This window comes from Manis javanica, chromosome 11 (genome assembly GCF_040802235.1).
Source record: "Manis javanica isolate MJ-LG chromosome 11, MJ_LKY, whole genome shotgun sequence".
NCBI lineage: Eukaryota > Metazoa > Chordata > Mammalia > Pholidota > Manidae > Manis > Manis javanica.
The window spans coordinates 45,279,486-45,303,350 of NC_133166.1; the positions used below are offsets into that span (position 1 = coordinate 45,279,486).

At 37.6% G+C, this 23,865-nt stretch overlaps 1 long non-coding RNA gene across 1 annotated transcript in view; it reads left to right on the forward strand.

The window, feature by feature from the left end:
- LOC140844259 (uncharacterized) overlaps positions 1-19,483 on the forward strand; it is an 82,123-nt gene extending 62,640 nt beyond the window's left edge. The window contains exon 3 of the long non-coding RNA XR_012122408.1: positions 19,191-19,483. This is a non-coding gene — a long non-coding RNA (uncharacterized lncRNA). The remainder of the gene's footprint in view (positions 1-19,190) is intronic.
- The last annotated feature ends 4,382 nt before the right edge of the window (positions 19,484-23,865 follow it).

The following is a 23,865-nucleotide window of genomic DNA, read 5'->3' on the forward strand; positions in this document are numbered from 1 at the left end:
TTTTCTTGATAGATTGCAGTCTAGTGAAAATTCAATAATAAAAAGTTCCTTAGTATATCCCTCTTTCACACCTTTGCTGTAAGGATCAGAAGTCGTATAAGACAAACACTGAGCATAGAGAAGCCACCCAATTAATGGTAGTTTTTTCATTTTGTAAATATTTATTGTGTGCCTTTCATTTCCCAAATAGTTCTTAAAAATAAGGAATAAATAAGATACAGTTCTTGCTCTTCATGAATGTACAGTGTAATAGCAAGATGCCTATTGAGAGAGAAAGAGAGGCTAAGACAGGGGTAAAAATGTGATGCTCTTTGTTTCTTACTATTGTTATCATGGAGTTCGGCTTCTTTTTAGACCAGGCCCTTTCTGCACTCTCAGCTCACTTACACATTTAGTCCACTTAATCCTGAAACCATGTGCCAAGGACCATAAATTAATGGGTCAGATAGTGCTATTTACTAGAATAAAAACATCTTGATTGGAGCAACAATTTAGTATTAGAAGCCTCAGTGGCATTATTTTTATGTTCCAAGATCCCTTAAGTAATAGTCCTATAAGATCTCTCTCTTCATTCCCTGGATAGGAAATACTGTTTTGATTGAAGTGAAATGAATGGGATTTCTTATAGCGGAATTTTATTCTGCTATGGAGCTTATTTTGAAAATTACAATTAGTTTCAATGCACATGAGCTATTGGAGAATAATTTGACCTTAATATGAAGTTTGCATTGGTATGTACATGAGGTCATCTGCAGGAAACACTAGGTGAACACAGAAAACTGCACCTAACTGAACCCAGCCATGTAGGAATACACATGTGCTAATGCACACCCCTCCATTAGCAGCTACGTCAATCACTTTGTGTGTTATGAGCCACATGTGTGTTACAAATTCCCTTAGATTTCAGACAACCATCCTGCTCCCATTGCCCAAACTACAACACAATAAACATTTTTATAAGCAAGCATTAGGGCTCTGTCAAGGTAAATTCTCATGTTTATAATAGTATTTAGGTATATCCTAACCACTTTATATAAACAGTGCTTTCTTTTTTTTATTAGGTTTCAATTTTTATGTCACCCATGAAGTATTTGAGTGTTGTGTCCCTAGTCCTATGTTCCCTTAAGCCCTGTAGTTTTAACTGTGCATTTTGTGTAATGTGTGATCTGTACGTATATTTCTATCTTGTTATAGCCAAACTGTTTCTATTCAAAGGATTTCAAATTATTTAAATTCTACTATCTACCTTTGAAAACTAATATTCTTTTAGAATCGCATTTATAATACTTAAAAAAAAATAAAGGTCTCCATGCCTGAAAAATAATTAGATGAGCTTGCTAGATGGAATCTAATCATGCAGCTGACCCTTGAATAATGTGGGGAGTAGGGCCACTGATTCCTGCACAGTTGAAAATCAACATATAATTTTTGGCTCCTCAAAAACTTAGTAATTGTGTGCCATTGACTGGAAGTCTTACCAATAATAGTTGATTAACACATATTTTGTATGTCATATGTATTGTATACTATGATCTTACAATAAAGTAAGCTAGAGAAAAGAAAATGTTAAGAAAACCACAAGGAAGAGAAAATACTTCCACAATACTGTACCATATTGAAAAAAATGTGCATATGAATGAACCTGTCCAGTTCAAATCCATGTGTTCAAGGGTCAATTGTATTCTTAGAGATGTCTGAAAAGAAGCAAAAAAGTCCATTATATGATATGCCTATTGACCTTGTGAGACTGAGACATAAAATTACTTTCAGAAACCAGAAAAGGTAGATAGAGCCTCTTTTTCTCTTCAATCTTTTACTGTTAAAAATAGCAATGCTAATATTATGCTGTTGTCAGGAGAGTGACTGAATGAGTAAACACGTGCTATTACCTAATTTAATGTCTCAGCAGGACCTGAGATGAGCATTTTACATTTATGGATGTGATTATATTCAATTTCTGGGGAGACAAAAGCTGTTTAATATATGATTTGTAGCTTTCATTTTTCAAATGTCTGTGCTCTGTAGCTTCTGCCCAATGATCAACCTGTTGAAGTAAATGAATGAAATAATATGAACTATATACAAACAAATCTCAGTATTAAAATTTTTAAGATGCATATTTGTTATTGGGTAGACTGTATTTTAGGTATGTGGTTTCTATTAATATTTTAAAAGTATAATATGAGGAAATTCATAATAGTATATAGCTCATCTGCTTTCATATATATTCAGTATAATTTCCAGTGCATATTATTCTATTAAACTGATACAGGTTTCAGTGGAAACATGTCTCATCTCCACACTGCCCATCTGGAAATAAATCTTCCCTTTACCTTAGGACAAATGTAGACCTGTAAAAGAAACCAGGCAATGGGGAATGGTAAAATAACATGACATATGAGATACCATGTGATTTTCCATGCCGGTTCCTTTCAGAGGAGATAATTAATTTGTATTTAGATTTCAAACAAATGTGAAATCTATATTTTGCTGCCAAGATACAGAGAAATCAGAGACCAGCACTATAAGCAAAGAGGAAACTAAAATTCTTTGCTATTAATCTAAGATTATTTAGAGAATCTTTTACCCAGAATCTGTACACCCCAGGAGTAGGCAGTCATCATTCATATATTAGGATTGAGTGTTATATTCACTGCCTAAAACTGCACAGATGCACTACCCAAAACTGCACAGAACTTTTACTGTGCTGTGTGATTTTGTACTTTTTTAGGAGAGCATCCGCAACTTTCATCCTATTTTCAAACTGGCTACTTCTGCATTGTTAAAAATCACCCACCAGCCTCCAGAATAGTCTTATATCTCCCTCACTACTTTATATAACAGCTGATAGTGTCTTTCTTCACCAAATACACTATCCTTCTTGAATCTTCAGTGGCCATTCATTTATACATTAATTTATTTGACCATTTACTGACCACTTAAACTCTTGCAAATCATATACCAATCATTATTTGGATATTCAAAGAAATCCCTCTTTTGAGCAGTTCACACTCTAATGCAGGATATGGCAAATAATAAATTTTATTTGAATAAAAAAAATAATATGCAAGAGATGTTTATATTTGAGTACAAAAATCTAATATGGAAGAGGGATATCGAGGAAAAGTATGTAGTTTTATCTTTTGGCAGGAATTTTGCATTAAAAGCTTACCAGAGAAATCAACAATTAAGCTCAACATTGAGGCACTAAGAAGTACTAGTCTACAAGAACTTCACTAGTCAGGTGAACGGATATGCAAAGATTTTTAGTGATTACGAACACTGGGGAAAGGCAAACAGGTAGATAATGCTAGAACGCAATGGGGAAATAGTTGGGGGAGTGAGAAGCAGCTTTGCATACTTATCTAAGAAATGTTGGTTAATTCTATGGGCAATAAGGCACAATTTCAAAACTGTTAAAATGATGAATGATGTGACTGGGTTTTATATTTTAATGTGAGTATATTGACAGAATATATAGCAACAATTGGTGGATAACTCATGTAAATGACTTCTGAGGCATGCTGGCCAGGAAGGAAGAAAACAACTTTTCAAAAAATAAGTAAATTTCTCACTCTATTTTGTATTTCTGTACTCTGTGACTGCATTGTGTTTTGGGTTTGTTTTGTTTTTTTGGGCTGGTATACCTCATACTCTCCTGTTGACTTTCAAGCAACTATTTGTGAACTAATTCATGCCTAACTTTGGACAGAAGGAATAAAGCACACTTTAATAATCCAGATTCAAAATGTATAATATGGCAATAATTCAAGTTTGAGGTAATGGGGGGCCTGAACCAAGTTAATAGTAACATGAAAAGGAAAGAGGTAGCAGATGCTAGGCCCATATTGAGAAACCACTGACAAGATTTGGCTCTTAGTTGAAAATGGAGGACAAAGGAGGAGTCACTGGTTTATGGAAGGCTGTTTTGCCTGGGTTGTAGAGATGCCATTGGGAACAGGGGCAGGTGGAGCTTGTTTGACTTTCTAATAGATGACATTGATTTTGCATATAATATATCAGTATGTTAGCAGATTAGGAGATTACAAATCAAGTTTAGAATGAGTAGCCCTGATGTTTCATGGGTCTCTGATGATTAGTTGTGAGATTCTGAGTCAAAGTTAAATGGAACTATTACATTTCATTTGAGAGGTGATTCCAGGGAATAAGGGTAGGAAAGTGGAAAAGTAAGACATGGTACAGAGGAAACTATAGATTAAAGTCACCAGTGTGGGTATCTGAAGCTTAGTCCTGCTGGGAATCCAAGTGATTTGGAAATGGCACAGCACACATGGCTCAGATTTACCCATATCAGGGCCAGGGACCTGGGGCATTTATCTACTAATGCCTATGAGTTACTGGTTGAGTTATATTCCCAGGGGTGCAATTCCCTAGAACCCTAGTCTGCCTTTCACTTGAACAGGATAAGTATAGATGGTGCAAGAAACCTTTCAGTCAGAGACGCAGATCCTGGCAACAAAATTTAGGAAGGCATAGCTGAAAATGGCAAAGGCGAGGCATTTATGACAGCAGTCTTTGTGGTTATGTGTGCTAGGAAGGTCACAATAAAGAGTCAACATTATTTGCAAACACATTTAATGCTCAAGTGAAACCATTTGTCTTGAAAAATATGATAAAGGCTCATTTTCATACTAACATATTAACAGCAACTCTGTTGCTGGCATGCAGGCATGATAATAGTCACTGGAAATAAAACTAAGAAAAGTACACACCATGAAGTTATATTGACTCCAGAGGAACAATTATATATGGAGAAAGAAAAAGTCTGTGCTTCTGTCATGAACTTTTTACTAGATTTATAACCTAGTATCTGTGTGCATTTCACATGGGTTTATGTGTAAAAATAATACATATTTATGATGTTTAAGTTACTACTAAAGTAATTGCACCTGATGATTTCCACATATATCAGAAATAAGCTCTTCCTCTTCTTTGTCCCTGGTAATCCTGAAGACTTGGAAATTTCTCAGACATTCAGCTAGGTTATGTTCTGTTTATTAAAACTCTAGTGTGTTACTTTTCCATATCCTTATTAAGTGACTGTATTTTACTATCTATCTATCTATCTATCTATCTATCTATCTATCTATCTATCTATCTATCTATCTATCTATCTATCATCTATCTTTCTATCTAATATATATGATGACAAAGAATTTTGTCAAAATAGTTTATCATTTAAATGGTTTACCAACAGCTTTTCACTTGTTCCATGAAGCAAAACACTGAAAGAAGTACAGATTGAAAAAAGATGAGGTGTATGCTTGACCTGCATGATTAACAGACTCCAGTGATATTATAATTCAAAGTTTTGAAACAGCCTCAGAAATGGAAAATTGGACAGGATTGTTAAGAATAAATTGTGACATAAAATTTTATCCCCCTCAGTACTACTTACAGAAAGATATTCATTTGGTGCATTAATATTGGCAAATCACTTGAGTGATAAGTATTTAGTTATCTAAAACAAAAAAATTCTAATTTTCTTGAGAGATGTTTTAATTTTTCATTAAAGTGATCATTAAATATTAAATGTATAAATTTGATTGTGATCTTCAAAAATTGAGGAATTTATTTTTTTACATACACATCTGCACAACTAAAATATTATCAGATAGCATGTCTGAGTTTACAGTTTAAGAAATATGATCACTGATACTCTGAAAATCCAAACTTTTGCTGACATAAAACATGAAGTAGGGTCATGAATCTTTGATCTTAAGAATAAGAATTGCTATTTAAAAATCACTTAAATAGAGTCACATCCCAATACCTACTTGACAACTCCAATAAATTTTGCCTTTCCCCAGCTAGAAAAAGAGTAAGTCTTATATATTGAACATGCTAATTCCAGTTTGAGAATAAATTGATGACCTGTTAAGTCATATTGCTTTCCAAATGCCCAAATCAGGTGTAGATCCTGTGGTTTGACATTTTGCACCATGAGACTGGGAAACAATTCTGGAGCACATCCCCTTTCCCAATCTGTACTTAATGGTGCAACATGCACCCACTCCTGTACCCAGAACTGGCCAGGGGCAGAAAGAATAAGAGAACAGGAGGAAGTTCATCTTCCCTGAACTCCCAAATATGTCCCTCTCTCATTCCTACCATTTTGTATTACTGAATGACATTTTTCTTAAAGTAAGCATAGCAAGTGCTCATTGTAGAAAAATTTTTAAATATACAAATATGTCATGAAAAAAACAATCAAAATTAACCGTAATCCAGCCACCCCCAAAGTCACTGTTAATATTTTAGGCTACACTCTTGCATTGTTTGTTTTCCCTGCATAACTATGTGCTTAGAAATACATCTTTGTGTACCTAACTATTGCTTTTATTGTACTTCCAAAATATCAATTATCAGAAGAATGATTATCACTTGATAGGCTATGAATAAGGAGTGACAATTTAGTGGTAGATTTTGGCTGTTGATAAGTAGGTGTCTGCCTTCTCCATTAAAGCAAGTGACCCAGTTGTATTTATATAAATAGTATCCTAAAGCTTCATTTCATGAACACATCCAACTGCCCATTTTTATTTTACCTTTTTTTGTGAGTAATTTGACACATTTTTTTCATCATAAATTTATTTTTTATTTTTTTATTTTTTTGAGAGGGCATCTCTCATATTTATTGATCAAATGGTTGTTAACAATAAAATTCAGTATAGGGGGGTCAACGCTCAATGTACAATCATTAATCCATCTCAAGCCTAATTCTCGTCAGTCTCCAATCTTCTGAAGCATAACGAACAAGTTCTTACATGGTGAACGAATTCTTACATAGTGAATAAATTCTTACATGGTGAACAGTACAAGGGCAGTCATCACAGAAACTTTCGGTTTTGATCATGCAATATGACCTATAAACAATCAGGTCAAATATGAATATTCGTTTGATTTTTGTACTTGATCTATATGTTGATACCCCATTTCTCCTACTATTATTATTATTTTTATTTTTAATAAAATGCTGAAGTGGTAGGTAGATGCAAGATAAAGGTAGAAAACATAGTTTAGTGCTGTAAGAAGGCAAATGTAGATGATCAGATGATCAGGTGTGTGCCTATGGACTAAGTATTAATCCAGGCTAGACAAGGGCATCAAGACATTCACGGATGCAGAAGATTTCTCTCAAAGCAGGGGGCGTGAGGTTCTGAGCCTCACCTCTGTTGATCCCCAAATTCTCACCTGATGGCCCCCCTGCGACTGTGCCTGTCTTAGGTTGTTCCTCCCTTGAGGAATCTTACCCGTCTCTGGCTAACCAGTCATCTTCCGGGGCCATACAGGGAAATGTAAAGTTGGTAAGTGAGAGAGAAGCCATATTGTTTGCAAAGGTTAGCTTTTTACTTCTTTGCAGATTTATGCCCTGTGGCTTCTATGCCCAGCACTTGTCTCAAGGTATCTTTACCACCTGGAGGAATTATGATACTCGGTAAATTCGATATGAGGCACGAATTCTATTTAAGGGTTGTAATTAGGAAGGAAGAAGAAAAGCTATAGATGTAGCATACGAAGGAAACTTGGGAGGATTGATTATTTCTTTGACATATCTTCTTGTATAGTACCTTAAGTATGTATAGGTTTTAAACTACTAATTTGCACACATATATTAACATAATAGGAATACGGTGACATAAACAAAGCAAATCTATAATTACCATCCATCTCCAGTGAAGCCAAGAAAACCATTTAGGCACCCTAGGCATTTGTGAAAATTTATCTATGATATGTTGGATATTGTCCAACTGTACTTGAACCATCAGACAAATTAAAGCAACCCATTTCTGGGATCTGTTCACATCCCATATGTTCTTTTAACCATAGATAGTCTATAGTCATGAGATTTTGGAGTGCTACAACTTGCACCCCTCCCAACTCCTGGTTGAGTTCCAACAGTACAGATCTGGTCAAATTCGTTGTCTCACTGTATGCACATGCCAGCCTAGACATCTCCCTCCTCATTCTTATGGCAAGTCCAGGAGATGGTGGGCTGGATGCAGCCACAACCGCAGCATCGTCCGAATCCCTGTGGAGGCTTTTTGATGATCATCCCCCGGCACAAGTCCTCCAGAGAGTGCTGATGCCGGAAGCTCCTCCTCATATCGTATCTTAGTTCATTTTCTGGGTATCCAAGCTAGGCCTTGATCTCCTGCATAGAAACAAACAGACCCTTTGCCCACACTTTGACATGCCCTCTATACCACTGTGCAGAACTCATTGGAGGTCAGCACACAGTAACTGCTTTTATTTTTTTTTTTTTTTTAAATTAAGAGAAAGGAATATTATCAGAAAAGAGTACCTCCATAGCTGATCATCTGACACCCTTTAAGTGATCAACATTAAGGATATTTAAAGCATGCGTTGATCTTTGATTTACCAATAGTTTTATCCTGTTAAGGAGTAATCCCCCTTTTCCTTCTTTCTTTCTTTCTTTCTTTTTTTTTTTTTTTTTTTAAATTTTAATCTACACTTACATGAAGAATACTATGTTTACTATGCTCTCCCCTATATCAGGTCCCCCCTAACAACCACATTACGGTTACTGTCCATCAGCTTAGCAAAATGTTGTAGAGTCACTACTTGTCCTCTCTGTGTTGTGCAGCCCACCCTCCCCTTGCTCCCTCCCCCCCATGCATGCTAATCTTAATAACCCCCTTTTTCTTCCCCCCCCTTATCCCTCCCTGCCCACCCATCCTCCCCAGTTCCTTTCCCTTTGGTACCTGTTAGTCCATTTTTGGGTTCTGTAACTTCACTGCTGTTTTGTTCCTTCAGTTTTTCCTTTGTTCCTATACTCCTGAGATGAGTGACATCATTTGGTATTTCTCTTTCTCCGCTTGGCTTATTTCACTGAGCATAATACTCTCCAGCTCCATCCATGTTGCTGCAAATGGTTGGATTTTTCCACTTCTTATGGCTGAGTAGTATTCCATTGTGTATATGTACCACATCTTCTTCATCCATTCATCTACCGATGGACATTTAGGTTGCTTCCAATTCTTGGCTATTGTAAATAGTGCTGCGATAAACATAGGGGTGCATCTGTCTTTCTCAAACTGCGTTCTTAGGGTAAATTCCTAGGAGTGGGATTCCTGGGTGAAAAGGTAGGTCTGTTTTGAGCATTTTGATGAACCTCCAAACTGCTTTCCACAATGGTTGAACTAATTTACATTCCCACCAGCAGTGTAGGAGGGTTCCCCTTTCTCCACAGCCTCGCCAACATTTGTTGTTGTTTGTCTTTTGGATGGCAGCTATCCTTACTGGTGTGAGGTGATACCTCATTGTAGTTTTAATTTGCATTTCTATGATAATTAGCGATGTGGAGCATCTTTTCATGTGTCTCTTGGCCATCTGTATTTCTTTTTTGGAGAACTGTCTGTTCAGTTCCTCTGCCCATTTTTTAATTGGGTTATTTGTTTTTTGTTTGTTGAGGCGTGTGAGCTCTTTATATATTCTGGACGTCAAGCCTTTATCGGATGTGTCATTTTCAAATATATTCTCCCATACTGTAGGGTTCCTTTTTGTTCTATTGATGGTGTCTTTCGCTGTACAGAAGCTTTTCAGTTTAATGTAGTCCCACTTGCTCATTTTTGCTGTTGTTTTCCTTGCCCGGGGAGATATGTTCAAGAAGAGATCACTCATGTTTATGTCTAAGAGGTTTTTGCCTATGTTTTTTTCCAAGAGTTTAATGGTTTCATGCCTTACATTCAGGTCTTTGATCCATTTTGAGTTTACCTTTGTATATGGGGTTAGACAATGGTCCAGTTTCATTCTCCTACATGTAGCTGTCCAGTTTTGCCAGCACCATCTGTTGAAGAGACTGTCATTTTGCCATTGTATGTCCATGGCTCCTTTATCAAATATTAATTGACCATATATGTTTGGGTTAATTTCTGGGGTCTCTAATCTGTTCCACTGGTCTGTGGCTCTGTTCTTGTGCCAGTACCAAATTGTCTTGATTACTATGGCTTTGTAGTAGAGCTTGAAGTTGGGGAGTGAGATCCCCCCTACTTTATTCTTCTTTTTCAGGATTGCTTTGGGTATTCGGGGTCTTTGGTGTTTCCATATGAATTTTTGAATTATTTGTTCCAATTCATTGAAGAATGTTGCTGGTAATTTGAGAGGGATTGCATCAAATCTGTATATTGCTTTGGGCAGGATGGCCATTTTGACGATATTAATTCTTCCTAGCCATGAGCATGGGATGAGTTTCCATTTATTAGTGTCCCCTTTAATTTCTCTTAAGAGTGACTTGTAGTTTTCAGAGTATAAGTCTTTCACTTCCTTGGTTAGGTTTATTCCTAGGTATTTTATTCTTTTTGATGCAATGGTGAATGGAATTGTTTTCCTGATTTCTCTTTCTATTGATTCGTTGTTAGTGTATAGGAAAGCTACAGATTTCTGTGTGTTGATTTTGTATCCTGCAACTTTGCTGTATTCCGATATCAGTTCTAGTAGTTTTGGAGTGGAGTCTTTAGGGTTTTTTATGTACAGTATCATATCATCTGCAAATAGTGACAGTTTAACTTCTTCTTTACCAATCTGGATTCCTTGTATTTCTTTGTTTTGTCTGATTGCCGTGGCTAGGACCTCCAGTACTATGTTAAATAACAGTGGGGAGAGTGGGCATCCCTGTCTGGTTCCCGATCTCAGTGGAAATGCTTTCAGCTTCTCGCTGTTCAGTATAATGCTGGCTGTGGGTTTATCATATATGGCCTTTATTATGTTGAGGTACTTGCCCTCTATTCCCATTTTGCTGAGAGTTTTTATCATGAATGGATGTTGAATTTTGTCAAATGCTTTTTCAGCATCTATGGAGATGATCATGTGGTTTTTGTCTTTCTTTTTGTTGATGTGGTGGATGATGTTGATGGATTTTCGAATGTTGTACCATCCTTGCATCCCTGGGATGAACCCCACTTGGTCATGGTGTATGATCCTTTTGATATACTGTTGAATTCTGTTTGCTAATATTTTATTGAGTATTTTTGCATCTACATTCATCAGGGATATTGGTCTGTAATTTTCTTTTTTGGTGGGGTCTTTTCCTGGTTTTGGTATTAGGGTGATGTTGGCTTCATAGAATGAGTTTGGGAGTATTCCCTCTTCTTCTATTTTGTGGAACACTTTAAGGAGAATGGGTATTATGTCTTCTCTGTGTGTCTGATAAAATTCCGAGGTAAATCCGTCCAGCCCCGGGGTTTTGTTCTTGGGTAGTTTTTTGATTACTGTTTCAATTTCTTTGCTTGTAATTGGTTTGTTTAACTTTTGTGTTTCTTCCTTGGTCAGTCTTGGGAGGTTGTATTTTTCTAGGAAGTTGTCCATTTCTTCTAGGTTTTCCAGCTTGTTGGCATATAGGTTTTCATAGTAGTCTTTAATAATTCTTTGTATTTCTGTGGAGTCTGTCGTGATTTTTCCATTCTCATTTCTGATTATGTTGATTTGTGTTGACTCTCTTTTTCTCTTAATAAGTTGGGCTAGAGGCTTATCTATTTTGTTTATTTTCTCAAAGAACCAGCTCTTGGTTTCGTTGATTTTTGCTATTGTTTTATTCTTCTCAATTTTGTTTATTTCTTCTCTGATCTTTATTATGTCCCTCCTTCTGCTGACTTTAGGCCTCATTTGTTCTTCTTTTTCCAGTTTTAATAATTGTGATGTTAGACTATTCATTTGGGATTGTTCTTCCTTCTTCAAGTGTGCCTGGATTGCTATATACTTTCCTCTTAAGACTGCTTTCGCTGCATCCCACAGAAGTTGGGGCTTAGTGTTGTTGTTGTCATTTGTTTCTATATATTCCTTGATCTCTATTTTGATTTGTTCATTGATCCATTGATTATTTAGTAGCATGTTGTTAAGCCTCCATGTGTTTGTGAGCCTTTTTGTTTTCTTTGTAGAATTTATTTCTACTTTCATACCTTTGTGGTCTGAAAAATTGGTTGGTAGAATTTCAATATTGTGGAATTTACTGAGGCTCTTTTTGTGAGCTAGTATGTGGTCTATTCTGGAGAATGTTCCATGTGCACTTGAGAAGAATGTATATCCTGTTGCTTTTGGATGTAAAGTTCTATAGATGTCTATTAGGTCCATCTGTTCTAGTGTGTTGTTCAGTGCCTGTGTGTCTTTACTTATTTTCTGCCCGGTGGATCTATCCTTTGGGGTGAGTGGTGTGTTGAAGTCTCCTACAATGAATGCATTGCAGTCTATTTCCCTCTTTAGTTCTGTTAGTATTTGCTTCACATATGCTGGTGCTCCTGTATTGGGTGCATATATATTTAGAATGGTTATATCCTCTTGTTGGACTGAGCCCTTTATCATTATGTAGTGGCCTTCTTTATCTCTTGTTACTTTCTTTGTTTTGAAGTCTATTTTGTCTGATATTAGTACTGCAACCCCTGCTTTCTTCTCACTGTTGTTTGCCTGAAATATGTTTTTCCATCCCTTGACTTTTAGTCTATGCTTATCTTTGGGTTTATGGTGAGTTTCTTGTAAGCAGCATATAGATGGGTCTTGCTTTTTTATCCATTCTATTACTCTATGTCGTTTGATTGGTGCATTAAGTCCATTTACATTTAGGGTGACTATTGAAAGATATGTACTTATTGCCATTGCAGGCTTTAGATTCGTGGTTACCAAAGGTTCAAGGTTAGCTTCTTTAGTATCTTACTGCCTAACTTAGCTCGCTTATTGAGCTGTTATATACACTGTCTGGAGATTCTTTTCTTCTCTCCCTTCTTATTCCTCCTCCTCCATTCTTCATATGTTGTGTGTTTTGTTCTGTGCTCTTTTTAGGGGTGCTCCCATCTAGAGCAGTCCCTGTAGGATGCCCTGTAGAGGTGGTTTGTGGGAAGCAAATTCCCTCAGCTTTTGCTTGTCTGGGAATTGTTTGATCCCACCATCATATTTAAATGATAGTCGTGCTGGATACAGTATCCTTGGTTCAAGGCCCTTCTGTTTCATTGCATTAAGTATATCATGCCATTCTCTTCTGGCCTGTAGGGTTTCTGTTGAGAAGTCTGATGTTAGCCTGATTGGTTTTCCTTTATAGGTGACCTTTTTCTCTCTAGCTGCCTTTAAAACTCTTTCCTTGTCCTTGATCCTTGCCATTTTAATTATTATGTGTCTTGGTGTTGTCCTCCTTGGATCCTTTCTGTTGGGGGTTCTGTATAATTCCATGGTCTGTTCGATTATTTCCTCCCCCAGTTTGGTGAAGTTTTCAGCAATTATTTCTTCAAAGACACTTTCTATCCCTTTTCCTCTTTCTTCCTCTTCTGGTATCCCTATAATACGAATGTTTTTCCTTTTGTATTGGTCACATATTTCTCTTAGTGTTGTTTCATTCCTGGAGATCCTTTTATCTCTCTCTATGTCAGCTTCTATACGTTCCTGTTCTCTGGCTTCTATTCCTTCAATGGCCTCTTGCATCTTATCCATTCTGCTTATAAATCCTTCCAGGGATTGTTTCACTTCTGTGATCTCTTTCCTGACATCTGTGATCTCCTTCCGGACTTCATCCCACTGCTCTTGCATTTTTCTCTGCATCTCATCCCATTGCTCTTGCATTTTTTTCTGCATCTCTGTCAGCATGTTCATGATTTTTATTTTGAATTCTTTTTCAGGAGGACTAGTTAGGTCTGTCTCCTTCTCAGGTGTTGTCTCTGTGATCTTTGTCTGCCTGTAGTTTTGCCTTTTCATGGTGATAGAGATAGTTTGCAGAGCTGGTACAAGTGACCGCTGGAAGAGCTTCCCTTCTTGTTGGTTTGTAGCCTTTTCCTGGGAGAATAGCGACCTCTAGTGGCTTGTGCTGGGCAGCTGTGCGCAGACAGGGCTTCTGCTTCCTGCCCAGTTGCTTTGGGGTTTATCTCTGCTGTTGCTGTGGGTCTGGCCTGGCTGGGGCTGCTCCTCCAAAATGGTGGAGCCCCGTTGGAGGGGGAGCAGCCAGGAGACTATTTATCTCCATAAGGGGCCTCTGTGCTCCCTGCTGCCCAGGGGGTTAGAGTGCCCAGAGATCCCCAGATTCCCTGCCTCTGGTCTAAGTGACCTGTCCTGCCCCTTTAAGACTTCCAAAAAGCACTCTCCAAACCAAAACAACAACAGCAACAAAAAGGAAAAAACAAGTGATTTTTTTTTTTTTTTTTTTTTTTTTTTTGTCCTCAGGTGCCGGTCCCAGGCACCCGCTCACTGGTCCTGCTGCCCTGTCTCCCTAGCACCAGGGTCCCTGTCCTTTCAAGGCTTCCAAAAAGCACCCACCCACCGGTCCCGCAGGGAAGGAACGCTGGATATTCTTTGTCCTCAGGCACTGGTCCCAGGCACCCGCTCACCAGTCCCGCCGCCCTGCCTCCCTAGCACCGGGGTCCCTGTCCCTTCAAGGCTTCCAAAAAGCACTCACCAAAAAGAGAGAAAAAAAGGGGAAAAACGCGCGATTTCTTCCGTCCTCAGGTGCCGGTCTCAGGCACCCACCCACCGGTCCCACAGGGAAAAACGCGGGATATTCTTTGTCCTCAGGTGCCGGTCCCAGGCACCCGCTCACCAGTCCCGCCGCCCTGCCTCCCTAGCACCGGGGTCCCTGTCCCTTTTAGGCTTCCAAAAAGCACTCGCAGAAAAGAGAAAAAAAAAGGGGAAAAACGCGCGATTTCCTCTGTCCTCAAGTGCCGGTCTCAGGCACCCGCCCACCGGTCCCGCAGGGAAAAACGTGGGATGTTCTTTGTCCTCAGGCGCCGGTCCCAGGCACCCGCTCACCAGTCCCGCCACCCTGCCTCCCTAGCACTGGGGTCCCCGTCCCTTCAAGGCTTCCAAAAAGCGCTCGCCAAAAAGAGAAAAAAAAAAAAAAAGGGGAAAAACGCGCGACCTCCTCCGTCCTCAGGCACCGGTCTCAGGCACCCGCCCGCCGGTCCCGCAGGGAGAAACGCGGGGTATTCTTTGTCCTCCAGCGCTGTTCCCAGGCACCTGCTCACCGGTCCCGCCACCCTACCTCCCCAGCAATGGGGGCCCGTCCCTCTAAGGCTTCCAAAAAGCGCTCGCCAAAAAAAAAAAAAACCGCTCCGGTTTCTCTCCACCTGCCGGGAGCCGGGGGGAGGGGCGCTCGGGTCCCGCCAGGCCGGGGCTTGTATCTTACCCCCTTCGCAAGGCGCTGGTTCCTTGCAGGTGTGGATGTGGTCTGGATGTTGTCCTGTGTCCTGTGGTCTCTATTTTAGGAAGATTTTTCTTTGTTATATTTTCATAGCTCTATGTGTTTTTGGGAGGAGATTTCCACTGCTCTACTCACACTGCCATCCTGGCTCCGCCCCCTCATCATAAATTTTATACCCACTAAAGTATTTTGATTTTTTTGTGTCTCTGCTTATTGCATGGGAGTTATGACTCAAGGGCTTTAAGTTTGGCTGAAATAACAAATTTAAACAGTTTAGAATTTATTGACATTGATTTTTCATAACAGGCAAATTAATGACTAAAATGTGCTTTTGACATATGAAGAAATCCTCCTCAGGTATGGCTATGAATATGCTAACAATGGCTCATGATTAGCTTCAAAATTATCTTTTTTTGTCTTAGTATCCAAGGCCCCTATCAAATACGGTCACAATTTCCATTTCTAATTTGTCCTAAGGATTTTTCTTCATGATATAAAATAAAATACAGTATTTTTGAAAGAATATGGTCTTTATGTTTAGCTCTGATCTCAACTTCTCACCAGAGTAAGTTTGTCCTCTCATCTTGTGAGTAATTTATTTATTTTTTCAAACTCTAACAATATGCACCTACTTCACTGAATTCTTTAAAGATTAAATGAAATAAGGCATATTGTGTGGAATACACAGCAAAGTGGCTAGGAAGAAGGAAAACACCCAAGAATGTTATTCACCTTATCTTTTCTTTAATGAGCTTCACACTCAGGCAAACTGAAATTTATGCTGGCTTCTGGGCTTTTCTACCCATTTCCCTCCCCTACAGAATTTGCTCATACAGTCCTCTCTGCTTCAGGGGATACCACACTTCTTTTCACAGTTGAGACCATTCTATCTTAAGAGATCCAAGCCATAACATTTTCTTCACAAGGTATTTGTTCACACTGCCCCTGTAAGAAATAATACAGTTTTTTAAAGTCCATCATGATGCTTTATCACCTCTTCTCTTTGTTTTTCCGTGGTCATTATTATTTCTATCATCCATTGTAAAAGCAAGCTGCAAGTTATGAAAAGCAGAAGCTTTTGACTATGAGAGGCATAGCTTTTATCACATTCTATTATTAATTTGTCATGTATCTTTGAAGTGAGATTTCAACCTCCCTGCACTCTGGTTCCCTCTGCTTTAAAACAGTGGTAGAAATAGTACCCGTTGGTGAGGTTGGTGTGAGTATAGTGCCTGACACAAAGGATCTCAATGATGATGATGAGCTTTGTGAGGACAACTCCAATGTCATCAATTTATTTAATTATGATGAAGCTGGCACTTAACCATAATTAAATGGGAGAATGAGTAACATGTATGTGTTGAAATATAATATTAGGAAACAAATGGCATGATGTTGTGTCCTGCTGTCACATTCTCTGCTGTGTTCCAACTAACACTTGTAACAGTGTGGTCTAGCCCACTGTTCATCTCTTAGTGCTCTTGATGTGTCTTCCTTTGCCAAGCTGTCAGAAGCTTCACATTTCCTGTAGCTGTTTGGAGGAACAGTTATCTCAGTGTTATCATACCATGCTTGTATGTGGCTTGAATACTTAATACCCATTGCACTAAAATGGAATGTGCTACATCACATTCTTATTTAATTCACAGAAGTAAACATTATCTATTGACATTTTTGTTTGATAATCTCTAGTTCTTCCTTGCCTCATAACTAGCAGATAGAAACATATAAGCCAGGAGTAGATAGATCTTAAAGTGGTATATTGGGGAAGTCGCTGACAAGTATTAAAAAGGAAATGTGCACTTTCCACTCTTGTGAAATGTGAGAAATAGAGGAGAATTGTATAAAGAACAAAGTGGTATGATACTAGGGTTCAGAGTCTCTTCTTCTCATGTAGTCACCTAGTAGGTGGTTAGTAGAAATACCTATAAAGGTATGGATGGTCTAAGAGTCCTTCTGCTATTAGTGTATGTGCACAAGCATTGACTGAGGACTTAAGAACCTCAAGGGAAACCTAAGCTTTGGTTTTGTGCCTAGGCATATGATATAGGGAAGAAAAGGAGGTAGTCATATTGAAGGATCTCAGAAAGTTTCCCAGGAATCCTGTGGTCTGTGGATGGTTTGCAATGGATTTAGAACTTTCTGCCCACTCTGCTGAAGTGGCATGGAGAGATTTGGGAAGATACACTAAACCACAAACTCCTACAGATCATAGTATGCTCAGGAGTTTAAATTTCCCTTCTGTTCAGTCATTACTAGAGAAATAATACTAATCTTAAGGGCAAAAATGTTCAGAAGCCAAAGCATCTGTATATATTGTTCTTGCTTTAGTTTTCTACTCAGTGTTTCTCAGCCCTAAGTGTGCTTAAGAATTATTCTATAGGTTTATAAAATCACAAGTATATATGAATATATAAAGGTGTTTTCAAGGTCAATTTGATCCATCTATGATTTGTTTATCTTATAGTGATTAGAGGATTCTAATGTGTTCTCATCTAGCATTCTGCTGGAAAATAACCTAAAGCAGTAGCTTGAAACCATATGGACCCAAGTCCTCTTGAAAAACAGATGAAAGTTATGAGCCAACTCCCTAGAAACAAACATTCATACACAAAAGTCCTGAATATAATTTTAGGAGATTGGAGAATCCCCAAAGCCGAATTAAATGCCTGAAGTCATAATAAATCCTCCTTTCAATTCTATTGTGGGCCTTAATACAGTTTGCCATGGAAGTAGGAACTATTTATACTTGTTAAATTCTAAACCCTCTGGCACCAACATTTGTACAAAAGAAAAAAAAGAGAATTATCTTATGCAGTAATAATGAAGTCAGTCATACAATATTATGAGATTGGTATTACTAATACCAATTATAGGTGAGGAAATAAATCCTAGAAGTTATTAAATAACTCATACAAGTGTATAGCTGGGACTTTCACATTCTTCACCTAAGAATGATTACTACTTTCTGTTGCCAACATTTCAGATTACACTTCAATGCAATAGTTTCTTGTGTTGGGAGGAGAAGGCCACAGGAAGATGGTGCATTTTGGAGCATTGGTGGGAGATGAGTAGTGGAAACTGAAAGAACAAGAGTACAAAGTGGGCTCTGTGGAAATAAAATATTTTTAAAGGACTGCCATCCACACAATTTGGGAAATTATTATTATAGTGTTTTCATAGGGGTCAGAAATTGACCTATTCTGAAAATATGAAGTTTGCCTCAGTACAATTCTTATTATCTACACTGACTTTATAAAACTGACTGAGAGCCTTTGAGCGACTCTCAGGTCCCTGTGTTTCAGGACTTATCTGCAACAGCCATTGTCCTAGTGCTTTAACTAGCATGATCTCACTGAATCCTCACAATAGCACTGTTTTAGCCATTAATGTTTTGTAATTATCATTATCACTCTCCAAATGGGGAAACAAAAGGATCAATAGATTAAGCAACTTCCACAGGGCCACACAGCAAAACTGACTGAACTAAGATTTAGACCCTGTTCTCTGATGACACCACCTACAGGTTGCCTTTGCCCCTCATACGCACAAAAATGTCTGTGACTTACCGCAGTGTGATGTAAAATTCTCCTCTGAAACTTAAAAAAATACAACTTACATCTTTTTTTTTGCATGTCTTTAAGAGACAGAAATATAGCTGAGACAATAGGTGTAGATGTCACCAATTGACAGCCTACCACTTCTGTCATTTCTCTAACACATTTTTTATAACCCCCTTGTGATAAAGCCTTTGTTTTTTTCCCTTAGCAGCTATCAAATCCATTTGAGGCAAGACATTAATAGAGAGCAGTAAGGCTAATAAAAGGCTTGAAGTGTATTTTAATAACACTTAAAGCTATCATTTAGCCAAGAAAGAAATAAAGGTTATTGATATTTCTTTAAAAAGTCATGTAGAAGTTATGTATTTCTATAAAAAGTCTAAATGTGAAATGAATCAACTCATAATTCTATTAGATATCAGATCAGAATGAAACTTTCAAAGATGCCTTTCATGTATTTCTGGGTTTTGTTCTTACAGATGTTATTGTCTGGAAATAAGTGTGAGGAAACAGAGCCCGGGGGACTCAGCCAAATTCCTCCTTTTGCGCACCTTCACCCGTGCTTCCCCCTGACCTCACTGAATCCTCACAATAGCACTGTTTAGCTCTGCTCTTCATGAGATGGCTTCTCCTGCTCTCAGACTAAAGAGCTGATTCTCTCTAGGTGATTCTGTTTTTATTTATTAGCCTGGAAATTCTCTAGTGAAGAACACACACCTGGAAGAAGGCATGGTAGAAAGAGCTACTTAAAGAGCACTGCCTCTGCTGTCTCCTGCCCAACTATGTATTTTTATTTTTAATAAAGGAAATAAAATTAATTGGTTTAATATTATCTGTAATAAAAGCAGTGGGTAGCAGAATCACTTTTTCTCTTGTATTAATAACTGCTCTTATGTGTTTGATTTACATATAAAAATGTTCCTAGTATAAGAGGAAAATAAGCTCTCATTTATTGAATTTATTTATTAAAGCATCACTGCCTTGCACAAGTTAGCAGTTTCCTTATGAGTCCCTGAATGTAAACATCTCTAAAATAAGAAATGAGAAAATGCCTACATGAGATGCCAAGGCTGGTTGTGGCCCTAGATTAGCTGACATCCTTTAATGCTTTGGAGGGTGACTAACATTTAAGTCATTGAAATTCAAATCATGTTTCTCTTTTACCAGTCCAAAAGGGGAAAAAAAAGTGAATATGCTCCTAGGGTAGAGTCCTACCTGTGAAATAAATTACCAGTCACACAGATTGAGTTTTTCCTTAAGCCTGAGATAGTTTTACCATGAGACTTGAAGTTTTTACTGAAGTTAGGAGTTAGAAGAGAAGGGGGGTTAGTCATCTTGCTATTTTTGTGTTAGGTGACAGAAAATCATCCCATTGGTGAGAAGTCGTAGCTGCTTCTGTTACATTCCACTGCAGTGTAGTTATCACGGAATGAAGGCAAAAGCCTGCTTTGAGAAGCCCTCCTATTTCTGAAACCAGTAGGGCCTTAACAATTAAAAAAGATTTTCATAACTGATAGTTGAGTAAAGGAATCTAATTTTACTATGGAAAATATTATTAGCTTCCAAGTCACATAAATGTGAGTTCTCTCAGGGCCCTTGAGTATCAGGAATTGGGAGACTAGAAGGCTTTTAAATATCATCTATAATTCCTAATATTATTCACGAATTCTCTCTAGGGCTACTCCAAGGCAGTTCATGCCTCATTGGGTAACTTTTAAAATTATATTGGTCCAAATATTTACAAAGTATTCTTTAGAAGTTAATTTAGAAGATTACTCCTGTCATTTAAGGGCAGCAATCACTCACTGGCTGCTTACAGCTTTTTTCCTTGGCCAAATATCCCCAAGTTGGCTCAACTATTCCACATGTGTGTATGTGTGAATTTTGTTTTTATCTCTAGTATTTTAGTATTTCCTTTTGTTACCTATAAGTACCCTTGAATAGACTCTTTTTTACCTTGCTGACATCTATGAAGGTCATTTTAAATTTAGCTTTATAAAGGGACATGTTTTAGTAGTGAATATTTCTGTTAATATCAAAAATAGCCAGTGAGTGTCACTGTTCTAACGCAGACCGATGCTTACGGGTTTGTTGTCATGTGAGGATCACCAGCATCCTTGTAGAAGCCACAAACGCCTCGTTCTGCAGAACCTCGGCAGTGGGCTGGATGAATCAAGGGTCCTCTTATTCTAGCCTCATCAACTACTATAGAAATTTTGGACAGAGTTACTAGTGCCTTTTTGTCTTCAGTAGTCTACTTGAGTTTTGCAAGAAGATAATTTATTTTGCTATTCCTTTAAAACAAAAGACTGGTCATTATTCCCAAAAGGCTGTTTCTACCACTCAACTGTTTATGATCTATAAATAACTTTCTCAAACCTACTAGTAAATCTTCTTATTTCTGACTTGATTTCAATAATTTATTCAATGGATTTTTTACATAAATGGGAAGAACAATAACTCTGAAGATACGTTTGTATCCAGTTTCCTGCTAAGCAGTCCATATATATTATTTATTATAACTCCATAGTAATGCAATGAGGGAATCGTTATTCGTGTCATTCTATAGATCAGAGAAAATAGGCTCAGAGAAGTTAAATAATTTAGTTCATGGTGACCTGGTCAATAAGTAACACATCTGACATTAGAAAGCAAGACTGTCTGACACCAGAGCCCCATTTTTCCACTATATTCTCCTGCCCTCTGACTATACATGCAAAAATGGGAAGTTTAGAAATTACTATCTCAATTCCTGAACATGTTGGGATTTTAATGGACTTCAGAGATAGTCTCTCTCACATGCCTGAAATCTAAGCCAATTGAAAAACAGTGCTAGAGACAGACAGATGGATATCAAAAGGTCAGCTGTGTAATTAATAAAATCTAGGAGAACAGGACTTTGATGTGTAGCCAAATGATCTTGCTCAGTTTCCTCTCCTTAGTCTAGGACCTACCCATCAAGTAAGTGACACAGTTGGGAAACCTCAGGTACCCCCCACTGCATCAGACCCAATATTATGTGGTAGGAGAGAGGGAGCAGACCAAAATGAAGAAGAAGAAACTGCTGAACCAAAAATTGCTGACTCCCTTTTATCCCAAACTGACAAGTCACGTAACTCAGATAAACCATATTTTTCACGAGGGAAGAGAGTCCAGAAGTGTACTCTATTGAAGTCTGTCCACATGGGAGGTGCTTTTCTTATATGCAATTTTATAATGCAGATTATTCACAGAGAACAATGAAAGGAGTACTGAGCTCATCCTTGCCATGAATCCAGGTGATATTTTTTCTTTTTTTAAAATTTAAACAGCCCACGTTTATTACTGATAACAATCAAAAAATGTTTAAAACACTCTCAGTATAGTATTACCAAGAATGAGGTAATGTGTTTACAAGACATAGAATTGGATAGTGAAGTTAACAAGAAAAGTGAAGTAAGACACTGGTAGTTCTTTAGGAATCATTAGTGTTGATAAAAGGGTGAAATGACAGCAACATTTTAAAAGAGTATAGGGTACTGGAAGTATAAAGACATGACACAAACTATATAATCAAATTATATATTTTCTGTAGGTCCCTTACAAAGATAATCAGGTATTGAATTACACTGAGTAAACCCTGTAAGCATTTGTGCAGTGTGCTTTGAGCTGTTAAAGATACATTCAGAGAGCGATGTGGAAAAACTATTCCATGAAACAGATGTGTTTTTATGTCTACAATGCCAAGTGAGATTATTTCAGGCCTTGTAGGGCTTGTTGTCATATAATAATTATAAGAACTTTGGCTTTAACTGTGAGTGAAATGGGAGTTCATTGAATGAGATGTTTCAAGCAAAGGAATCATATTAAGTAGACTTCATTTTAAATTAATCTGTCTCATGTCTACTCATTCTCAACCCCAGAGCTACCTTCATGCTGGACAATAGTGACAATAAAGAGAGACTTGCAGCAGTGCAGATGGTAAGAAGTCATGGTTAGATTCTAGATATTATTTGAAAGTGGATTGAATGTGGGCTCTAAGAAAGTAGGAGTCAAGATTTTAGTTTTTATATTTTTCCCCATCAGTTAGGATAGGACAATTATGAGTAAATTTGGTCTGGGAGTAAATATCAGAAGGTTGATTTGGTAATGTTGAGCTTGGATATGATTCCTTCAGATTAAGTGGAAATTTATAAAAAAAGATATGTGATAAAAAATCCTGGAGTTAGGGTGAGATATCTAAACTTTATATGTGCATTTAGATATTAGCAAACATAATATTTAAAACCATTAGGATGAGATCACCAAGGATAGGGAATAAAATAAAGAGAAGTGTCCAAATATTGAACAATGGGCCTTTCCAAAATTAAAAGGTCTAAAGATGAGAGGGGTGCACAAAGCAGACTGACAAGATGGACTTAGTGAGTTTGGAGAAAAGCCAAGAAAGTGTAGCACCCTGGAAGCCAGTTGAGGAAAATATATCAAGGAAGAAGGCACAAGTAATTATGTCAAATGTCCCTAGTATATCAAATAAGATGAAGATTAAGAATTGACCACTGAATTTGGCAATGAAGAGGCCATTGGTGACATTAGGAGTTTTAGGAGAGGTATAGGGGGAAAAAAACCCACACAAAAAACAAACAGAAAAATATTATTGTAGGACATTTAAGAAGAGGAATTAGAAATATCACTGACTACATTTTTTTTTTGAGAGGACATCTCTCATATTTATTGATCAAATGGTTGTTAACAACAATAAAATTCTGTATAGGGGACTCAATGCACAATTATTAATCAACCCCAAGCCTACTTCTCAACAGTCTCCTATCTTCTGAAGCATAATGAGCAAGTTCTTACATGGTGAATAAGTTCTTACATGGTGAACAGTGCAAGGGCAGTCATATCACAGAAACTTTTGGTTTTGATCACACATCAGAACTATAAACAATCAAGTCAGATATGATTATTCGTTTGATTTTTATACTTGATTTATATGTGAATCCCACATTTCTCCCTTATTATTATTATTATTATTTTAAATAAAATGCTGAAGTGGTAGGTAGATGCAAGATATAGGTAGAAAACATAATTTAGTGCTGTACGAGGGCAAATGTAGATGATCAGGTGTGTGCCTATAGACTAAGTATTAATCCAAGCTAGACAAGGGCAACAAAA